Raw genomic sequence first — 20377 nt, forward strand, 5'->3', positions numbered from 1 at the left:
TGTAGAGGTTCATGCTGGGGATAGTGTTTGGGGTTTACAGTAGTGTAGTGGTGTTTGTGAAGTGAAGGAGTTGTGCTGGGGGTATGTATTAACATTACACTATCACCAGCCTAAGCACACTTGTCAATAGTAACCCCCAAAACATTCCAAATTAAGTTATCAGCAGAATGCTAGGAACATGTTTATCAATATTAAATGCTTCTAATCAAGTAAAATTGAAATCATCACATGCAGTGTGCCACAAATGGGATTACCACAACAGTAAGTCTCCCCAACTTAGATTTAAAATGCATAAACATATTTCATGTGACAGACCCATACGCAACGCTGTAGCTTCCACATGCTTCAACACCCTCCACATACTCAGCAAGACCTTCAAATAGACCACCCCACAAATCAAGGAAGACCATCACCCAAGCACTCATCACCAGCAGGCTGGACTACGGGAACACCCTCTATGCCGGAATCAGCAAATCTCTACTCCACAAACTTCAGACTGTCGAGAACACCGCAGCCAGACTCATCCTCAGCATCCCACGACAAGACCACTTACCTAGCATAAACGAGCACTCCACTTGCTCCCCGTCGAAAAAACTGTGACCCTCAAGCTGCTCACACACACCTATAAAGCCCTCCACAACACCGGACTCCAATACCTCAATCTCCTTCTACACCCACAAAAGAAACCTCCACTCAACTGACCAGGCCTTGCTTGAAATCCTCTGTATTCACATAACCAGACAGGAGGCACACTTTTCTCATACATCATGGACAAGACCTGGAATGAACTCCCCCTCAGCATCAGATAAACCACCACACTGAAAGGATGAAGGAAGACCACAACACCTGCCTTTTCGAATGACCAAAGCTTCACAAATCCCCTCCACATACTCCCCCGGCGCCTGGAAACCCTCACAGGTGGGTAGTGAACTCTATACATCCTTAATTGATTAATTAATTAATATGCCACCACCATTTGTGTTTGAGTTTTATGAACAGGCCCTGCCATTGCTTTCGCTGTCTGTAACTCTTAAGGGTAGTGAAATGAGCAGAGCTACCTTCTTTAATATACACAGAATCTCTGAGATTGGTTTGGATTGGCTTCACCTCTGAGAGCTACTTTCAGGGTGCTGGTGAGCTACCAGTAGCTCCCAAGCTACTAGTTGGAGACCCCTGGTATGTATAGTGAGTGGGAAATTGTAGTCCTCAAGCATAACTGTGAAGGTTATTACACCACTACATGCATGATACATAGCACTTTGAATCACTCCATTCCCTAAAGCCTGCCTTACTGCATGAGTAGATGCTTACTGACTGAATGATTACATTAATATAAGTAAAGACACTGGGCAAATTCTTAATTGGCTCACTTTTACTTTACTGAATGAATTTCTACATGGTATCAAAAGAGTCATTTTGAAATTGCAACAGCACTCACACTGTGTTTGCTGGAGTATATAGATACTGACTGGGGAATTGTAGGCCTGTAGCACAAATGTGAAGGTGGTTACACCACTACATGCATAATGCATAGGAGTTTAAAGCACTGCATACCCTAAAGCCTGGCTTACTGCAAGAGTGTACGTACTTATGTAACTGTAAACACATCAACCAACCAAATCAATCTCTCAATTTTGCAAAATGGACACGGATTCATAGTGTTATTCTACACAAATAACAGTATCCCTTGCAGTGTATAAAGAAAGATAACAAATATTAGATAAATAAATGTATTAAAACTCTGAGTAATGGAATTAAATAAATTAATACTCGCATATAAAGTTTAATAGAGAGTACCTCTTGCAAGGGATGCAGGGAAAATAGGGGTTTATGGTAATGAAGAATATTAAAAATTGTTTTACAAAAAAAGGAAAGTTACTAGAATAATAAGTCAAAAAAATATGGGAATGAATGTTAATACTCGTATTAAAAAAAGTAACCTATAAAAATGCTTTAATAAGAAAAACGAGTTTAAATAATGCATTTTAGAAATTATACGAAAGTTAAGAAGTATGGAAAGAGGCACGTTTACATAAACATGTGAAGCACTAAAACAGTGGAAATGAGAACACCTCTCAACTGAAAAACGTGACTTAAAAGTGGGAGGAGAAATACATTAATCACATAGAGTGTTAAGTAACCAAAAAGTATATAAACCAGACCCCAGGGATGATTAGTTTCGTTTCAGAGAATTAATACGGCGAAGAAACTACGAGCAAGGTAATGATTCGGGGCTGCGGAAGCATCTTCAGACTATCTTTCATTTTGTCAGAGGGAACATATTAATAATGTATATTTAAAAATACATTAAACATTATCTTCCTTCTAGAGGAGTTGGATGAATTTCGACGAAAGAAGGAAAGAATATTGAAGAGAGGTAAATTATTTGAATGGGTATATGTTTGATATTTTTTAAAAACAAAGCAAAAATATAGGTTAATTAAGGAATTACTCCTTGCAAAGTAATGATTAACAGCGATGCCATTAACTTCAATGTATCTTTCATTTCCACAGAGGGATCATATTGTTAATGTATAATTTAATTTATATATAACTTTATGATCCTTCAACTGGAGTTGAATGACTTCCAACCGAGAATGTCGTACATTAATAAATATTACTTTTTTTAGTATGCAAGTATTTCTCAATGATTGAAAAATATAGTATAAATAAACTATCAACGAAATACTTTGATATAAAGGAAAATACTCTATATCGTCTAGAGTGAAAATGGGCTAAAAGTATTTATATTGAGTAGTGCTTTTCCCAATTTTCACTCTTAAAGAACAAGATTATCTTCGCAAGCACTTTTTTTGAAAAAAATAATATAATTGTGTCTTCAAATGTTAATAATTAGTTCAATTTTAAAAATGATTGTTAAATGTAATAATGACATGAAGTGTACATAAAAAAAGAAAGATGAAGCAGTGAGGGAGTGTTTGTCGTAGCACTTCTACTCTACTTTATCTGAAAGTAAAAAAAAGGCCCAAACATTTAAATAAAGATGATGGGGCAACACTTATATAATGTAAACATAAGGAATAAGTGCTTAAGATAAAATAAAGAAAATGTGGGGCAACGCGTGATACCAATGAATGAAAAAAAGATTTTGCATTTCAGCATTGTGATGAATACAAAAGATTCAATAAAAATATTTTCAAAAATTGTGCATTTTTCTTTTAAGGATGGTTTGAAGAATTATACATTTAATGAAAGGACAAAGTACTGCATGCTAAAGGAGAAAAGTCAGCACAATTATGATAGAATAAAAAATAGAATAATATTTTTAAATACCGTTACAGTCAACAAACTAATAAGCAGAGTACACAGTTAAAGTTAAAAACACCCTACTACAACTAGTTCTTGAAACGCATTGTAAAATAAAGTGCGTCACAAAATGGGCTACACACATTGTGAGGGTATCGTAACCTCACACAGAAAAAACAAGCCAATCAACATTAGGATCAGGAAGGTAGAGTTAACCACACAACAGCCAATCAAATGTTTTTCAAAATCGGCACAAGGAAAGGGATTGGTCGGTAATACGTCTTCTTACAATACTTCACAAAAAATGAAAAAGAGATGTAGAAAGTTTATCTTTTTAACATGCGAGCAAATCAGATGACCTTGCAAGTACACGCAGCGAGAGGCAATTATTAAAGATGACTTGCTTTCGCAAGACCCCGAAAGGCTTCTTCCAGAAAAAGTACGCACTTCACTGCTAGACCCCATTTAATGATTAACCAGGCTCTCAAGCCTAAACACATCACGAATCATCTCTCGTCACTTTCTCTTCTTCCACGTTCACCGTGAAAGTGCGTGGCTCCTTCTCCTTTAACTCCTTTCTTTTTCATAGTAATTGTTACTCATACACTATCCAGCAAATACCCCACAGATGCAACCTACTGGATTGGCAATACTAATTGTTACTCATACACTATCCAGCACATTCCGTACAGATACACCCCCCTGGAGTTAGAATAGTAATTGTTACCCCTACACTAACATGAACTTACCCAACAGATGCACCCCACTTGACATATAATAGTAATTGTTACCCCTACACTAACCTACAGATGAACTCTACTCTCCTCTGGATTGAAGGTGAAATAATTCCCCAACCTAAAATGCGCCACAGGGCGTGTTTGCACACATATCACCTCAGACCCCGCCCCCTACCTTCACCACTGTGGAAACGCATCTCGTGGCGCGTTATAAGTTGCGGGATTAAGTCCCCTTGAATCCTGAGGTCCCCTGGCAGCCAACTAGCCCACCAGGTACCTCCAGTAAGCGCCACAGAGCTGCGTTGCAGAGAGGTGTATAAAGGGGCATGGCCTCAAACCATCTCTCTGCAACGCAGCTTCCTGGTGCATAATGGAGGTACCTGGTGGGCTAGTTGGCCGCAAGGGACCTCAGGATTCAAGGTGACTTAATGACCCAAGTTAAAACACGCCACGGGGCGCGTTTGCATAGTGGTGAAGGTAGGGGCAGGGCTAAGGTGATATGTGCGCAAACAAGCCCTGTGGCGTGTTTTAAGTTGGAAAATTAATTCCTCTTCAATCCAGAGGTCCCCTAGGAGTCAACTAGCCCACCAGGTACAACGCAGCTCCTTGGCGCATACTGGAGTTACCTGGTGGGCTAGTTGGACCCCAGGGGACCACAGCATTGAAGAGGAATTAATTCTCCAACTTAAAAAGCACCACAGGGCAAGTTTGCACACATGTCATCACAGGCAACCCCCTTCCTTCACCATTGTACAAATATTCCTCTAAAATCAGTCGAACTACGAATTCCAATTTATTCACCTGTTATCAGGAGAGAACTCAGTGCTGCATCTTTTAGCCCAGCACTGACCCTGAAAAGTAATTTTAAGCGTACTTACCAGTAACTTGTATTTCCTTCCATAGCAATCCATTGTGCGGTTTTCATAGAAAAGTTTCTAAGTGTTGATTTTTGAAACCTACAAATATTCCTCTAAAATCAGCCGAACTACATATTCCAATTTACTCACCTGTTATCAGGAGAGAAGCCAGTGCTCCGTCTTTTAGCCCAGCACTGACCCTGAAAAGTAATTCCAACCATGCTTACCAGTAACTTGTATTTCCTTCCATATGAATCCATTGTGTGGTTTTCACCAGAAAAGTTTCTAAGTGTCGATCTTTGAAACGTACAAATATTCCTCTAAAATCAGCGGAACTACGAATTCCTATTTACTCACCTGTTATCAGGAGAGAACCCAGTGCTGCCTATTTTAGCCCAGCACTGACCTTGAAAAGTAATTGTAAGCGTACTTACCAGTAACTTGTATTTCCTTCCATAGGAATCCATAGTGTGGTTTTCAGAAGAAAAGTTTCTAAGTGTTGATTTTTGAAACGTACAAATGTTCCTCTAAAATCATCCGAACTACGAATTCCGATTTAGTCACCTGTTATCAGGAGAGAGGCCAGTACTGCATCTTTTAGCCCAGCACTGACCCTGAAAAGTAATTCTAAGGGTACTTACTAGTAACTTGTATTTCCTTCCATAGGAATCCATTTTGTGGTTTTCACCAGAAAAGTTTCTAAGTGTCTATTTTTGAAACGTACAAAAATTCCTATAAAATCAGCAGAATTACGAATTCCGATTTACTCACCTTTTATCAGGAGTGACCTCAGTGCTGCTTCTTTGAGCCCAGTAGTGATCCTGAAAAGTAATTCGAACCATACTTACCACTAACTTGTATTTTCTTCCATTGGAATCTATTGTGTGGTTTTCACCAGAAAAGCTTCTGTCTATTTTCACAAACTAAAATATTCCTTAAAAATTGCCTGCATGACTTAAACACATTCTTTCGACTGTTTACAGGAGATGCACCCATGCTGGATCCAGGATCCACCACTAAATAAGAAAAAGTAACGTTACCACTACTTACCTGATAAGTGAATTTCCTCTCATAGGATAACATTGGTGGTTCTATGTGAAAAAGTTTCCAAGTATCAACTTTTAAAATACAATAATATTCCTTAAAAATCACTACTGTAACGAAAACGTTTTTACTCAACTGTTTACAGGAGATATCCCAGGACTGAATCTAGGATCTAGTCTTGTGGTTAGAAAAGTAATCCAAAAAGTAACTAATTGCATTTAACTAGAAATTCACATTGAGCTCAATGTTGCATTGTGTCTGAAAGTTGTGTTGCACATTACAACAACTGTAACTACTGTACTTAAAAGTCTATTGCCTATTTGCAAAGAATTTAAACTAAAATAATTCATTCTGAGAAAGTATATTTTGTAATGTAATGTATAATGTAAATATAATGTAATTTAAAAAATAAAATATCTAAAAATAAATAGTTTAAAAAAATGTAGTAAATCAGTATCAAAAAATAAATATAAGAATTAATACATTTAAAAATTGTCATTTACAAAACCTCTGAAATTTACTGAAAAAACCATAGGTTTCAGACATGTTATTGTTAGGAATTAGCATTTAAAAAACCTTAGAAATTCACTGAAAAAATCATAGGTTTTAGGGGTGTTATAGTTAGTTGGACATTTCACTCGTACAAAACCATTGAAATTCCCCCGTTATAGTTAATTGTACTAACTATAACTCCCGCGCCCGCAATCCACTGCTGATGATGTCACATATTACATAATTCATGACATGGTCAGTGACATCACTGATGACATCTCAAATGACATCACTGATGACATCACTGTTGACATCATCCACGTGACAATCTGATACATCTTATCATACACTAGTATAACCTTTCAACACTCATTATAAAATATGGATACCATATTTGAAACAATTGACACACCAATACAAGTTTCTAGAAACCCACTCAGTGATTCCTACATCTACACACACATCTAAACACTTACCTATAGATTCACTCATACATGCTAACAAAGATCAATAGAACCCTATTAAATATACTTATACACCTACATCAACATTACACACCAGCACACATCCTATTTACTTATGCAGTCATTTTACTCACTTATGCAAACAGTTGATCACACTTATATTTACTAAGCTACACACTTACACAAAGACCACTTTATTTATTGATATAGATAGGAACTCATACTTAGTATGTTAAAAATTCACTATTACAAGTATACAGTTATCCATATGTCACTCATACAATCACTGAGTCTTATGTATAGTTATTTATATACAACAACTATGACATACACTGCTTTTTATATTTCTAGTTTCTTGGACATGTATCATTGAGAAATATATTTACTCATCACCACACCCATGAAGAGATTCACTCACCCAAACAACTGTTTCCACATACAGTCTTAACCTTATCCCCCTACTAAATCAACTATTTACACATCTTTGGACAGTCACACATCTCCCACCCAACCACACACACATTCATTCACTATCCCATAAAAATACTCACTTAACTAATTAATAACTAATATACTTTCACATAGTTAGTAACCAGCTTATGTAGTAGTTTACACAACAAGAGATAGAGTAATACAGGTATTCACAAAGTTTATTCACTATCCATATATTTTGTGAGACACTTTAAATTCGTCACTTACACATTCAATCACATTGCAACTAAATCCTCCATTCAGACACTTATACATGCACTCAGTCTTCAAGGCAGATTGCTATATATATTTATATATATATATATATATATATATATATATATATATTACCTACTGGCGGTCGCCAGTAGGTATATATAGTTAGGATTTTTTCTCTATGGGATTTTTGAAAATTCTATGTCTAATAACTTTGGCGTTTGTGGACGGAATTGGCTGAAATTTTCAGGAAAATGGAACATTCTGTTTCTGAGCAGCCCCTGACAATTTGGGGGGGTTTCATCAAGGGGGGGCCGAGAAAAAAGGGGGGTCCCAAAACACGTTTTTCCCATGTTAATTTCCATAGGGCGGTTGGCCTCACTTTTAGCTCGAACGGCTGAATGGATTTGCACGAAACTTGGCAAAATTGTAGGGACTGTTAGCCCGATGTGCCTTTGCTAGGTCTCAATATATGTGCTCCAGTGGATTTTGAGTAATTTAGGTTCAAAAAAAGATATATATCTGGGCGGAGCCTAACCACACATCTGATCTGATTGGCTGTCAGCACTTCATCCAAGAAGTGTTGGCAGCCATCTTGGGACCAATATACATGATAGCACCTCATTAAAAAGCATTGTAGTTAATAGAGGGTTTTAGGACTTTAGTTACATTATAAATCATTTGTTGATGGTACCATACTCGTTTTAGGAATTGTGGTGGGTTCTAAGGTGATTTTACCATGTGAAAAAACCTTCTGCTGTGATATCATGAATATTGTTTGAAAGAAAACTAATATCTCATGATTTTGCCACAGTGGTTTGGAAGGGGATCTATAAGCTAAACTGAAAGCATATTTTCTGTAAATTCACATTATCTTTCTCAGTCATGTGAAAATGAAGTCTGACATTCTCAGTAAAACATGTACATCCAACAAGGACAGAGACTGTCAGTTGATTCCTTTGTGTTCTACTGCAGCCTCCTAGAGTGTTCTAAAGAACAACTAGAGCGCTAACAGTCCTACTTATTACAAAGGTATGGCACACCTGAAGCCATCTCGATTGGAATAAAGTGGTAACTCTTAAAACATTTAATTTAAAAAGAAACAACATGAGGGGGTATATTTTGCCATAGAAAGTATGATTAGTGCTGCAGAATGAAAAATTAGGGCACATTTTGAGTGACTTCTCAAATCCTTTTCTATTTCATTAAAACATTCTGACATGCAGTCTCCCAAAATGGCCACCAGAGACAAAAGAGCCCAAATGTAGCCCAAATATCACCCAGATGTAGCCCAAGTATAGCCCAATGACAGAATGTCCCAGAGTGTTCTAAAGAACAACTAGAGCGCTAACAGTCCTACTTATTACAAAGGTATGGCACACCTGAAGCCATCTTGATTGGAATAAAGTGGTAACTCTTAAAACATTTAATTTAAAAAGAAACAACATGAGGGGGTATATTTTGCCATAGAAAGTATGATTAGTGCTGCAGAATGAAAAATTAGGGCACATTTTGAGTGACTTCTCAAATCCTTTTCTATTTCATTAAAACATTCTGACATGCAGTCTCCCAAAATGGCCACCAGAGACAAAAGAGCCCAAATGTAGCCCAAATATCACCCAGATGTAGCCCAAGTATAGCCCAATGACAGAATGTCCCAGAGTGTTCTAAAGAACAACTAGAGCGCTAACAGTCCTACTTATTACAAAGGTATGGCACACCTGAAGCCATCTTGATTGGAATAAAGTGGTAACTCTTAAAACATTTAATTTAAAAAGGAACAAAATGAGGGGGTATATTTTGCCATATGAATTATGATTAGTGCTGCAGAAAGAAAAATTAGGGCACATTTTGAGTGACTTCTCAAACCCTCTTCAATTTCATTAAAAAATTCTGACATACAGTCTCCCAAAATGGCCACCAGAGACAAAAGAGCCTAAATGTAGCCCAAATATCACCCAGATGTACCCCAAGTATAGCCCAATGACAGAATGTCCCAGAGTGTTCTAAAGAACAACTAGAGCGCTAACAGTCTTACTTATGACAAAAGTATGGCACACCAGAAGCCATCTTGATTGGAATGAAGTGGTAAGTCTGAAAACACTCAATTTAAAAAGGAACAACATGAGGGGGTTAATTTTGCCATAGAAAGTATGATTAGTGCTTCAGAAAGAAAAATTAGGGATCATTTTGAGTGACTTCTCAAATCCTCTTCTATTTCATTAAAAAAATTCTGACATGCAGACTGAAACATGCACTTTGAATACCAGCAGCAGACGTCCCTGGTGAGCAGTAGCTTTACTACAGTGATCTAATGTGCAACTAGAGTGCTAACATTCAGAATTTATGGCAAATGTGTGACACATCTGAATGCCTTCTTGATGGAACCAAAGTAAACAAGCATTGAAAATGCAATAGATCTCGCCCTCGTTTAAGTTAAAGCCATTCTGTTTGTAATGAGGTGGCTTTTTAGCTTTGCTTTTATTAGTGTTTTTTCAACTTTCATGTAAATAACATGCATCTGTATGCATATAAGTATATGTATGCATGCAATTATGTTTGTATTTATATAGATATACAGATGATATATGTTTATATATGTATGTATATATATATATTCACTGAAAAAACCATAGGCTATAGACCATGTATAGTTAGGAATTAGCATTTACAAAACCTTGAAAATTCACTGAAAAAACCATAGGTTATAGACCATATATAGTTAGGAATTAGCATTTACAAAACCTTATTTTACTCACACAAAACCATTGAAATTCCATATATAGTTAGTTGCACTAACTATATATCGCGCACCCGCAATCCACTGCTGATGATGTCACATATTACATCATTCATGACATGGTCAGTGACATCACTGATGACATCACTGATGACATCTCAAATGGCATCACTGATGACATCACTGATGACAACATCCAGTGACTGTATGTTTCTGTAAAGTTAAAATATGTCTTACATATTGAAGAATGAGTGGATGTATAAGTGTCTGGATGAAGGATTTAGTAGGTGCATGACTGACTGTATGAGTGAGTGATTAAATGTGTCTCACTGAGTGCATGGGTTAGTGACTAAACTGTATTAATTTGTGCATCATTATGTCTGTTGTTCTGTAAACTGTTGCATGTGTTGATAAGTAGCTATAAGAGTAACTATATGGGTTATTGATTGGTTGCCCAAGTATTTGTATGGGAGACTGAGTGTGTGTGTGGGTGGCTGGGAGGTGTATGACTCTGTGCATAGATGTGTGAGCAGTTGATTCACTAGATGTATGGTTTCAAAAGTGCATGTGGAAACAGCTGTATGGGCGGTTGACTGTGTGCATGAGTGTATTGGTGAGTGAATGGATATCTCAGTGCTACATGTCAAAGTAAGTACATATGTAAAACACAGTACATGTGAGAGTTGACATATATAAATAACTGTGCATAAGAGCCAGTGAATGTGTGAGTGGCTGTATGGATCATTGTGAACTTGTATCAGGGATTGTATAAGAGAGTAAATATGTGTTAGTATATGTTTGAATAAGTAAAGTTTGTATAACTGTATAGTTGAGGAAATGGAGGTGTGATTGATTCTTTGCATGACTGACTAGGTGTGTGAGTAACTCCATGGATGAGTGACAGTCTGTGAGTGTCTGTTTACACTGATTGTATCTAAGGTTATATTAGAGTCTGAAGAGGTTCATCGTATTATCACATGAATGATATCATCAGTGATGTGATCAGTAATGTCAAATGTGATGTCATCAGTGATGTCATTTGAGATGTCATCAGTGATGTCATCAGTGATGTCACTGACCATGTCATGAATGATGTAATATGTGACATCATCAGCAGTGGATTGCGGGTGCGCGATATATAGTTAGTACAACTAACTAAAACGGGGAGAATTTCAATGGTTTTGTAAGAGTGAAATGTCCAACTAACTATAACACCCCTAAAACCTCTGGTTTTCAGTGAATATATATGTGATCAAGGTCCAGGTCGGACCGAAACGCGTCATGGCGGCATACTGATGCGTGGCGAATTTTTCTTTCAATAAAAACTTAAAAGCACGAAAGATTGGGTCCGCGCTTATCTATCTGAGTCCTGTCCTTTGAGTGGATTCGTTTGATAGAGTACTGGTATATATATATATATATATATATATATATATATATATATATATATATGTGTCGCATTTATTTTTGTGTTTGTGTGTAAGGAGTCAATAGTTCTTTTAAAATGGATAAAGTGCGAGAATCATTACTTGCCGGTGTTGTTCTTACATAAATGTTTGCAAATATCAGACTTAGCCCTGTGGGGAGAGTAACACTAACCCAATCAAGTCAGGACATTTTGGTTGCAATAAAGTGCATGAACTCAATGCATTATTTTTCATTACAATAAAGAGACCCCCAATTGCCCTCCTATAGCGCTCAGGGGGATTTGCTTCCACACTGAAGGTGATAAACCCGACTAAAAACACTTTTTCTCTTGCCCAGGTCTCTTGGAACATGTAGACTTCATGCTCAACAATATTCAAGAACCAGTTGGGCTCAGCCAATTTTGATTACATTTCTGCCAGATTCCAAGATAGTAGGCTAATACAAGATTGATAGTGATTGACCCCAGAGTTCTCAGATTCAGAGTTACTAAATTGACATCGAGTTATGTCCAAAGTCATGTTGGTTGTGCCATTCACAGGTCTACTCCCAATTCCTAAACCCCCGGGGGATGGCCATTCTGCTAAATCGATCACTAGTAATTTTCACCTGGCCGTAAACACCTATGCTTTATCTAACATCATCACTAGTATAACCAAGACTATGCTCCCATTGCAACTATATCCAAATACCTGATTGTTCGATTCGACTAGTGACAACGTCCCATTATGTGGCGTAGATACCCATGGAGGCCTACCCACACCTAATAACGAGGTAAAAAATAGACCAACTTTAATCTCTTGGAACCTGGTGGGTATCCATTCTAAACTCAAAGATCCTGAATGGTATTCTTACATAGCTAAAAACGACATTTGTATCTTCCAAGAGACTGGACTGTGGATAGGGTGCATATAAATAGCTATACTACATATAGTGTGGAAGCTAATCCACCTAAAACAATGGCAGGGCCAGCGGTGGGCAGATAATCCTTGTAAAGAAAACTTTAGCCTGTAAGTATAAGCAATTATTAATACATTCCCAAGATATTCTGGGGATCCAGCTTGCCTTCCCGACATGCTTAAATGTGACCTTGTTGAATGTTTATGCTAGGTCAGCAGTGAATCTTCTGAACTTTCAATGCTAGATGATTTGGTAGGAGTCCATCAAATCATTTCCAAAATCATAGTTCCCAGGAACTTTATCTCTTCTTTCGAACCCTCTTTCCTAATACGTACCTTACTTGAGGAAAAGGATGAGGTGTGGGGCATTCCCAATCTGGTAGCTGGTGAATACTGCCACTGTATAACGTCAGTCTCCCTGTAGGTTGCTTTTTTAACTACAGGAAGGAGCTTGAGGGCATGCAACGGGAGAACTGCATCCGATTTAGGCAGGCAAGCCACTTTTAAACGGGGTGCCAGTACCAGTGTTATCGATTATATTTTCGTTGATGCAAGTATCTGGTCTTTAGTGGAGGATATGACTGTTAATCAGAGGTCTGACAGCAACCATAATCCTTTGTTGTTAAAAATAATGGGTACTGCCTTGGATAGGAACCCGTCAAGTTATATTTCTTTAATAGAAGAGCCACCTATATACAACAATCGTAGAAGAGTTACTTGGCCCAAAGTCTTAGTAGACCAGGGCTTATACACTAGAATCTATGATTTATTTACACATTTTGTGCAGTTCACATTCCTTTCAATCAATTCACATCACATGGGGGAATAGAGAATTTCTTGAAGGTCTCTTAACTGTTTTCATCACAAATAGGTCTGGTAGAAGGCCTGTTGATACAGGGGATAGCAAATGGTTTAACAGCAAATGTAAGCTAGCTAAGGGGGTTCTGCAACTAGCAGTTAGGGAGCATAGCAGAGTTGAGGTAGTTTTTGCCTTCAATAGATATTAAGCTGCACTAATTAGAGCTAAGGTTGGTGCAAATTGATGAACATGTTGGATCTATGGAAATGCCCAGACAAGGCCACAAGAGGTGATCGACAGACTAAAAGCCAGGTATTGGGCGGTGATGGAGGAGCATTATGCTATTGAATCAGCTAATGGTCAGCTAACATCAACATTTTTAACTGTTAAATCATGTCTACAATTTGAATGCTTTTTGGATCAAATCTCGCCCCCCGTTGCTAAAAGTTTATATGTCAGATTCAGAGTGTGTTCCCTGAGATAGAAGGCCCTTTTTCCTGCTATCATTGCCACAGTCAGTTCAGTACTCTAATAAGAGACGATATTGAGGCTAAACACTACCAACCATGTAAAACGCCTAGCAATACTGAGAATGATTCTACCCAGACTCCCTCGGGGAGGAAAAACATCCTTTGCAATATTAGGTCACTCTCCAAACATACTGCCGAAGTATGGGACCTAATTTCCTCAAAACAGCCCGATCTGTGCTATCTCACAGAAACATGGTTAAAACCACACTCCACCCCTGCTATAACCCTAGGAATTCCTGACGGCTACAAAATAATCAGACTGGACCGGCCTATAAAAACTGGTGGTGGGATAGCCATTGTGCACAAACAAGAAATTAGCATCACGATATTAGATGAGCTGAGTACCCCTGAAATTGAACTACTAATTTTTAAAATAGTATGGTCCCCCAAAGAAAGTCAAAAAGGTGCCCTAATATACCGTCCTCCGGGGCCCTGCACAAATTTCTCCAATAAGCTGATTGAGCTACTGGCCCCTCACATAAATAATGAAAGCAACTTCATACTAGTAGGGGATTTTAATGTACACAGCGAAAAGCTGGATTGTAATGAGGCACAGACCTTACTAACAGACTTATCCTTACTAGGACTTATAAAACGAAATTCTGGGCCCACCCATCAGGCTGGACACACTCTTGACCTGATTTTATCTACTTTCCTGTCAGTTTCATGTCTACCTGGATTTCAGGTTAACTGGACTGATCACTTTATAATGGAATTCTACACCCCGTATTCTAACTCTACTCCTGCAAACACTATCTCCCTACCTAGTGTACGCAGACAATGGCACAAAGTTACTGCTGACTCCTTCAAGGGAAAATTCAAGCCCTTTGCCATCCTCCCCACTGATAATGCTGAAATAGCACTTGGAAAATTTGAACGTGCAACTAGGGATGCGATAGAAAAAATTGCCCCCATGAAGCAATTTAAACCCAGACCTGCAAAAAAACAGGAAGTCTGGTTCTCGGACCATTTAAGGACGTTAAAGTTAACCGCCAGGAAGCTTGAGAAGAAGTGGAGAACTTCTCATTTGGTAGAGGACAAGAACAAATATTGGGATTCACTATCCATCTACCACAAAGCCATCCGGGTAGCACGAAAAACCCATATTACGGCACAAATTACAGCTGCAGGGAACTCACCAAGGGTCCTCTATCAAATCCTTCAAACATTTGTCAAACCTACAGCATGTGAAACATCTGAGGTAGCGTCACAGCAGTTGTGCAATGAAATATCTCAATTTTTTACAGAAAAAATAGACGAAATGTATGAAAAAATAATTTGCACCAACAAGACCATCACTACTGATACAGCGCCTCTCCAAATAGATGCCGACCTGAAGCAGAATACTCATTCTCTTGATACCTTCCCTCCTATTTCGTCTGATAACATCCTCTCTTTGATCTCACAGATCAAAAGTGGTAGCCCAGACGATACTATCCCAGCGAGGATAATGCCCGCTCTAGCTGACCAACTCCACCCCATGATTGGAGACATGGTAAACCTCTCGCTAAGCACAGGCAATGTCCCAAGAGAATGGAAACGAGCCATTGTTAGACCAATCAGGAAAAACACTGCGACTCCGTGGACCGAATTGGCTAATCTGAGGCCCATCTCCTTACTACCTTTCCTAGGGAAACTGACTGAGAAGCATGTCAACCACCATCTCTCCAGCTATATCGAACTTGCTGGGGCTCTGGACTACTCTCAGTCAGGTTTCAGACCCAAACATAGCACTGAATCCACCCTTCTGTCAGTCACTGATGACTTGCACATGTACCAGGACAAGGGCATCTCAGTAATCTTGGTTCTTTTAGATCTGTCTGCAGCGTTCGACACCGTGTCACATTCCATCTTGACTGAGCGGTTGTCGAACGCTGGCATCAAGAACAAAGCCCTTGCCTGGCTAAGGAGTTTTTTATCCGATCGCACCCAGACTGTCACCATGGGTGCATACCGTTCAGCGGAGCTGGAGATATCAAAAGGGGTGCCCCAGGGTTCGTGTCTAAGCCCGACCCTCTTCAACATTTATGTGGCACCCCTGGCTAGAGTGATGCGTAGGTACGGGTTTATCCCAGTATCCTACGCTGATGACACCCAGCTCCTCTTCCCCTTTAAAACCCTCTCCGCTGAAGTAAGAAGCTCCTTCTCATTAGGCATGAAGGCAGTGGCGCACTGGATGTCCTCCAACTGCCTTCAGTGCAACGTCAGCAAGACGGAAGTCATGCTGTTTGGAGAAGCCAGGATGCTATGGGCCCCGGACTGGTGGCCACAGGACTTGGGAGCAGCCCCAGAACCCAAGCAGATAGTGAAAAACCTGGGGGTCCGTCTGGACCAAGAACTATCACTAAAACAGCATTCCAACTTCATCTCGGGTTCTTGTTTCCATACCATCAGCCTGCTGCGTAAGGTCTTCCCTTTACTGCCAGATTCCTTTAGGAGGACGCTAGTACAGGCACTCGTGCTAAGTCGGATCGACTACTGTAATGGCCTGCTGCTTTCTGCCAATGAAGGCGTGTTGGCTAAGCTCCAGGTCATTCAAAACACAGCGGCCCGCCTGGTTCTGAATGCTCCGCCAAGAACTCCATCTAAACCCCTCCTTGAGCAATTACATTGGCTCTCGATCCGGCAAAGAACAAAATTCAAGATAGCCTGCCTGATACACAAATGTCTCCATGGACAAGGGCCTGCATATCTGGAAAACAAATTTATTCCCTACATTCCATCTCGAACACTAAGATCAAGCAATAATCTGCTCCTAGTGGTGCCCCGCGCCAAGAAAGCGAGGCATGGGAATAAAGCGTTGTCAATTGCAGGACCCACATTATGGAACAGACTCCCTCTGTCCCTAAGACAGTGTACTGAGCACTTAAAATTCAGAAGGCAACTGAAAACCGTCTTATTTAAAAATGAGATCTAGCATCTGCTCCAATTTACATCTTCTGTTTAGTCGGCACCATAAGCGCAGAGATACTCCATCTGGAGTTGATTCAAGCGCTATAAAAACCAGCAAATAAATAAAATAAATAAATAAAATATGGTAACCTGCTCCTAAAGTTTCCTAGAAAAGAGGCTGTTGGTTTGCTAATAGATTCTTGTCCTGCCTGCACTAGAGCTAAAGAGACTGAAGAACATGTACTTTTCTTTTGCCCTAAATACCAACAGATATGCAGGAGTTGGATAAGACCAATTTGCTTAAACCTTGGAGTCAGGCAATATCAGATTGCATACAGAATCTTAAAAACAGACGTATGGAGCCAATAGTTTTTTCAATTAGCCGCTTTCTATTTTCATTCTGGCTAACTTGACAAAAGCTTTTACCTTTGGTTGCATTGCAATATTAATCGCTCCCGATTGCGATATGTTGGACAACAAAATTATTGTTTTATGTATTGCACTCAAGCTCCTCTTCTTTTTATTGTCCTTGTAAGCGGCCTGGTTATTAGCTGGAAGGTTACACTGAAGTTTGCCTTTTATGCATTTTTAATGTGGGTTCTTATCAACCACTTTTTTTATTATATATTTTAGTCAAGCATCGGAAATGCATTCTTATTTTATATTTGTAGATTGCAAACTGATGATTGTTCTATTTTTGTATACTTTGATGGTTTGAAACAAATAACTGAATAAAGTTATTTGACTATTGACTATAAGGTTCTCAGCCAACTGATTTGCATGCTGTGTAACCTGGATGTAAGCATGTAGTGATATGTCAAATGAACATCATCTAGCATACAAGATGTCAGATCTGATCACACAGTTCGGATTAGCCCTAAACCAATAAATCACCTTATTGATTAACAAGTCAGTTTCCTCAAATACTCCAGGCTTAAGTTTGGGCACCAGTGACATATAGATCATAATTCTGGAGTTGTGTTCTGGTCTCCTTTGTACTTTAGGGGATAGAGCTTCCAAGGAATAAACTGGCGTGGGTGAAGAGTAACTTCATTAGGGATTACTGATGAGTGATTGTAGGAGAGTAGGGTCAGCTCCCTATGGTTACCCCCACTTTTTGCTGTGATTATCTGGTTTTTCAGGTCCACAGCCCAGCTGTTTTCTCTCTAAATTGATACCATGTACTTTAGGTACATACCAGATTGGTTACTGGGTCACCCTTGTGGGCCCCTGTATGGTGTACCATAGGTCCCCAGGGCATAGGTGCACCCTAGGCCTACCAGGGGCTGCAGCATGTATTGTGCCACCCCTGGTTTGCCTTCCAAACTGACACCACAGGTTATATATAGACACTATACACCTACAAGTCACTCATATGGCAGACCTTGATAATACTGGAGGCAGAGTGATTGGTTTTATGTGAGAGGGTGCCCTGGCATGTGCTGAGCCCCTCTACATCTTTCAGAACCATCTCCTTATGGCTGTTATGATATAGCTATACCATATACTCTTAAGTGCATTATAATCCTTGCGGTTAATGCTAACTTTGGTTTGGCTTTATCAAAACATGTCATGCAAGGTGTCAAACACTTTGGAATACTACCCCCCTCCTCCACCAGTCCTGGCGGCGGGGGTAGCATACCACCCTTCTAGAGGGAGAAGACATGCAGTTACTGGTTTACCCCGTTTAAGTTAAACAGAGCCCCAGCATCACAAAATGGATGCTGCTGCCACTGACACGAGTCAGCCCTCTTGCTGCTGGAGGATACTCCGGCAGGGGAGGCTTGGACAATAGGTTTCCTGTCCAGGGTGGTGCTTGCACCTCCCCAGACAGGCTTTAGTGTATTGGGGCAGGGCGGGTTGCATTCAGTGAATGCTTTTCAGACACTTCCTGGGGCACACTAGGTGCTCTATGCATTTCCCAGTTCAAACCAGATGCTGGCACTCAGCCCCAGTTCTGGCGTGAAACTGGACAAAGGAAAAGGGGTATAACCACCCCCAACCCAGGTCCACCCATAGGAGGGACCTTAGAGTTAGTCCAACCGCTAAACTTACTATAAGTATAGAACCCCAGTCCCTAGGACTTTAGATTACCCTGGACGAAACTCTGAAACATATAAACTGGACCTTCGACATTCCATATCAACTAGAAGATGGAAGAAATCTCCCTTGTGTTCAAGGAGTGACCACCCTGTCCAAACAGGCATCAACAGCATCTTTGCCGGTCTGCATTTTCGAGGCTCCTGCCGGATCCCAAAGAATCTGCGACACAGGACATGGACTTCCAGACATTTCTGACCCCGACCTTTGCTCCAGGCTTGCTCCAACTTCCCTGCAAAGGAGAAGTTCCACAGACCTTGCTCGTCTGCAACAAAGCCAATCTTGACATTCTGCGTGGGTGGCATTTGCCAAGGCTTGTTTGGTCCAATCTGGATACCGACATCACAGTCAACTAGATCCTTCATGGGACAGTTCGAATCCAGTTCCTGGTTGTCATCGACGCCTCCTGGTCCCTGTGGCTGTAGAGACAAACTTCACCTTTTCACCTGAAATCACCCGACATCTGGCGGCATCTTACTATCGCCGCCCTGGTCACTGGCTAGTGGCCCAGACTCTGTCTCCTCTGCTTTCAGGTTCTTCAGATCTTTGATCCACCCGGACACTTGTCCTCTAGTCGCCTGCAGCACTTCTTTGCAGATCTCTACTGAAATCGATGACGAAACCCGACACCAAAAGAGACCTATGCACCCGACATCCGTGAGTGAGGTAACACGAGTACTCTGATAGTCTCCAGGGTGTTGGCCCTCCTAGTATCCAAGTCTAAAAGGTTTCCATCGTAGTTCATTTTGAAGTGTCCTTAAATTGTAAAATTGTAACTTGTTTGTTTCCCATCGAAAGTCAATGGTAGCCCTGTGTTTAGACACTGCACACGTCTCCCGTGGGCCTCCTACATCCTAACCTTTGGTTGTCCTGAGTAGCCCCAGCGATGCCACAGGCCCCAGGCCTGCTTTCTATTTCTCATGTGGTTCTTATACCACTATTTTAGTATATGGTATGTGAGACCCCTAGGGCAAAACATGTACTGTGCAACTTATCGTATGCTAATTAAGTTCCTTGTATTTTACTTTTACCTCTGACCTCATAAAGAGTGCAGAGGGGTTGCGTTTAGAATAAATACATATATATTTGATGTGTACCTTGTGTGATGTGCTTTAATTTGGTACTCAAGAGATTATAATTGGTAAAACGACTAGCTTAACTCGCTCTCTGAAGTCCTAGCCTGAAGACTGCTCGCCATTGCTTCCCCTAGGATAGCTTTCTATAAAGTTGACTTTACAACCACCATCAATAAGGGTCGATTAGACTGGTGCAAGGTGCCCAATAGAACTAGTGGACATCATATGCCAGGCCAACTTCTCACAGTGATGAGTTATTTTATCGACACAATACCTTTAGCCGCTATTGTACTCTTCTGCATATGGCGGTCTTGTGATCTTGCTATTAGACTTAAATTGTGTATGGAACCTTGTGAGAGGATTTGGAC

This window comes from Lissotriton vulgaris, chromosome 6 (genome assembly GCF_964263255.1).
Source record: "Lissotriton vulgaris chromosome 6, aLisVul1.2, whole genome shotgun sequence".
Classification (NCBI taxonomy): Eukaryota; Metazoa; Chordata; class Amphibia; order Caudata; family Salamandridae; genus Lissotriton; species Lissotriton vulgaris.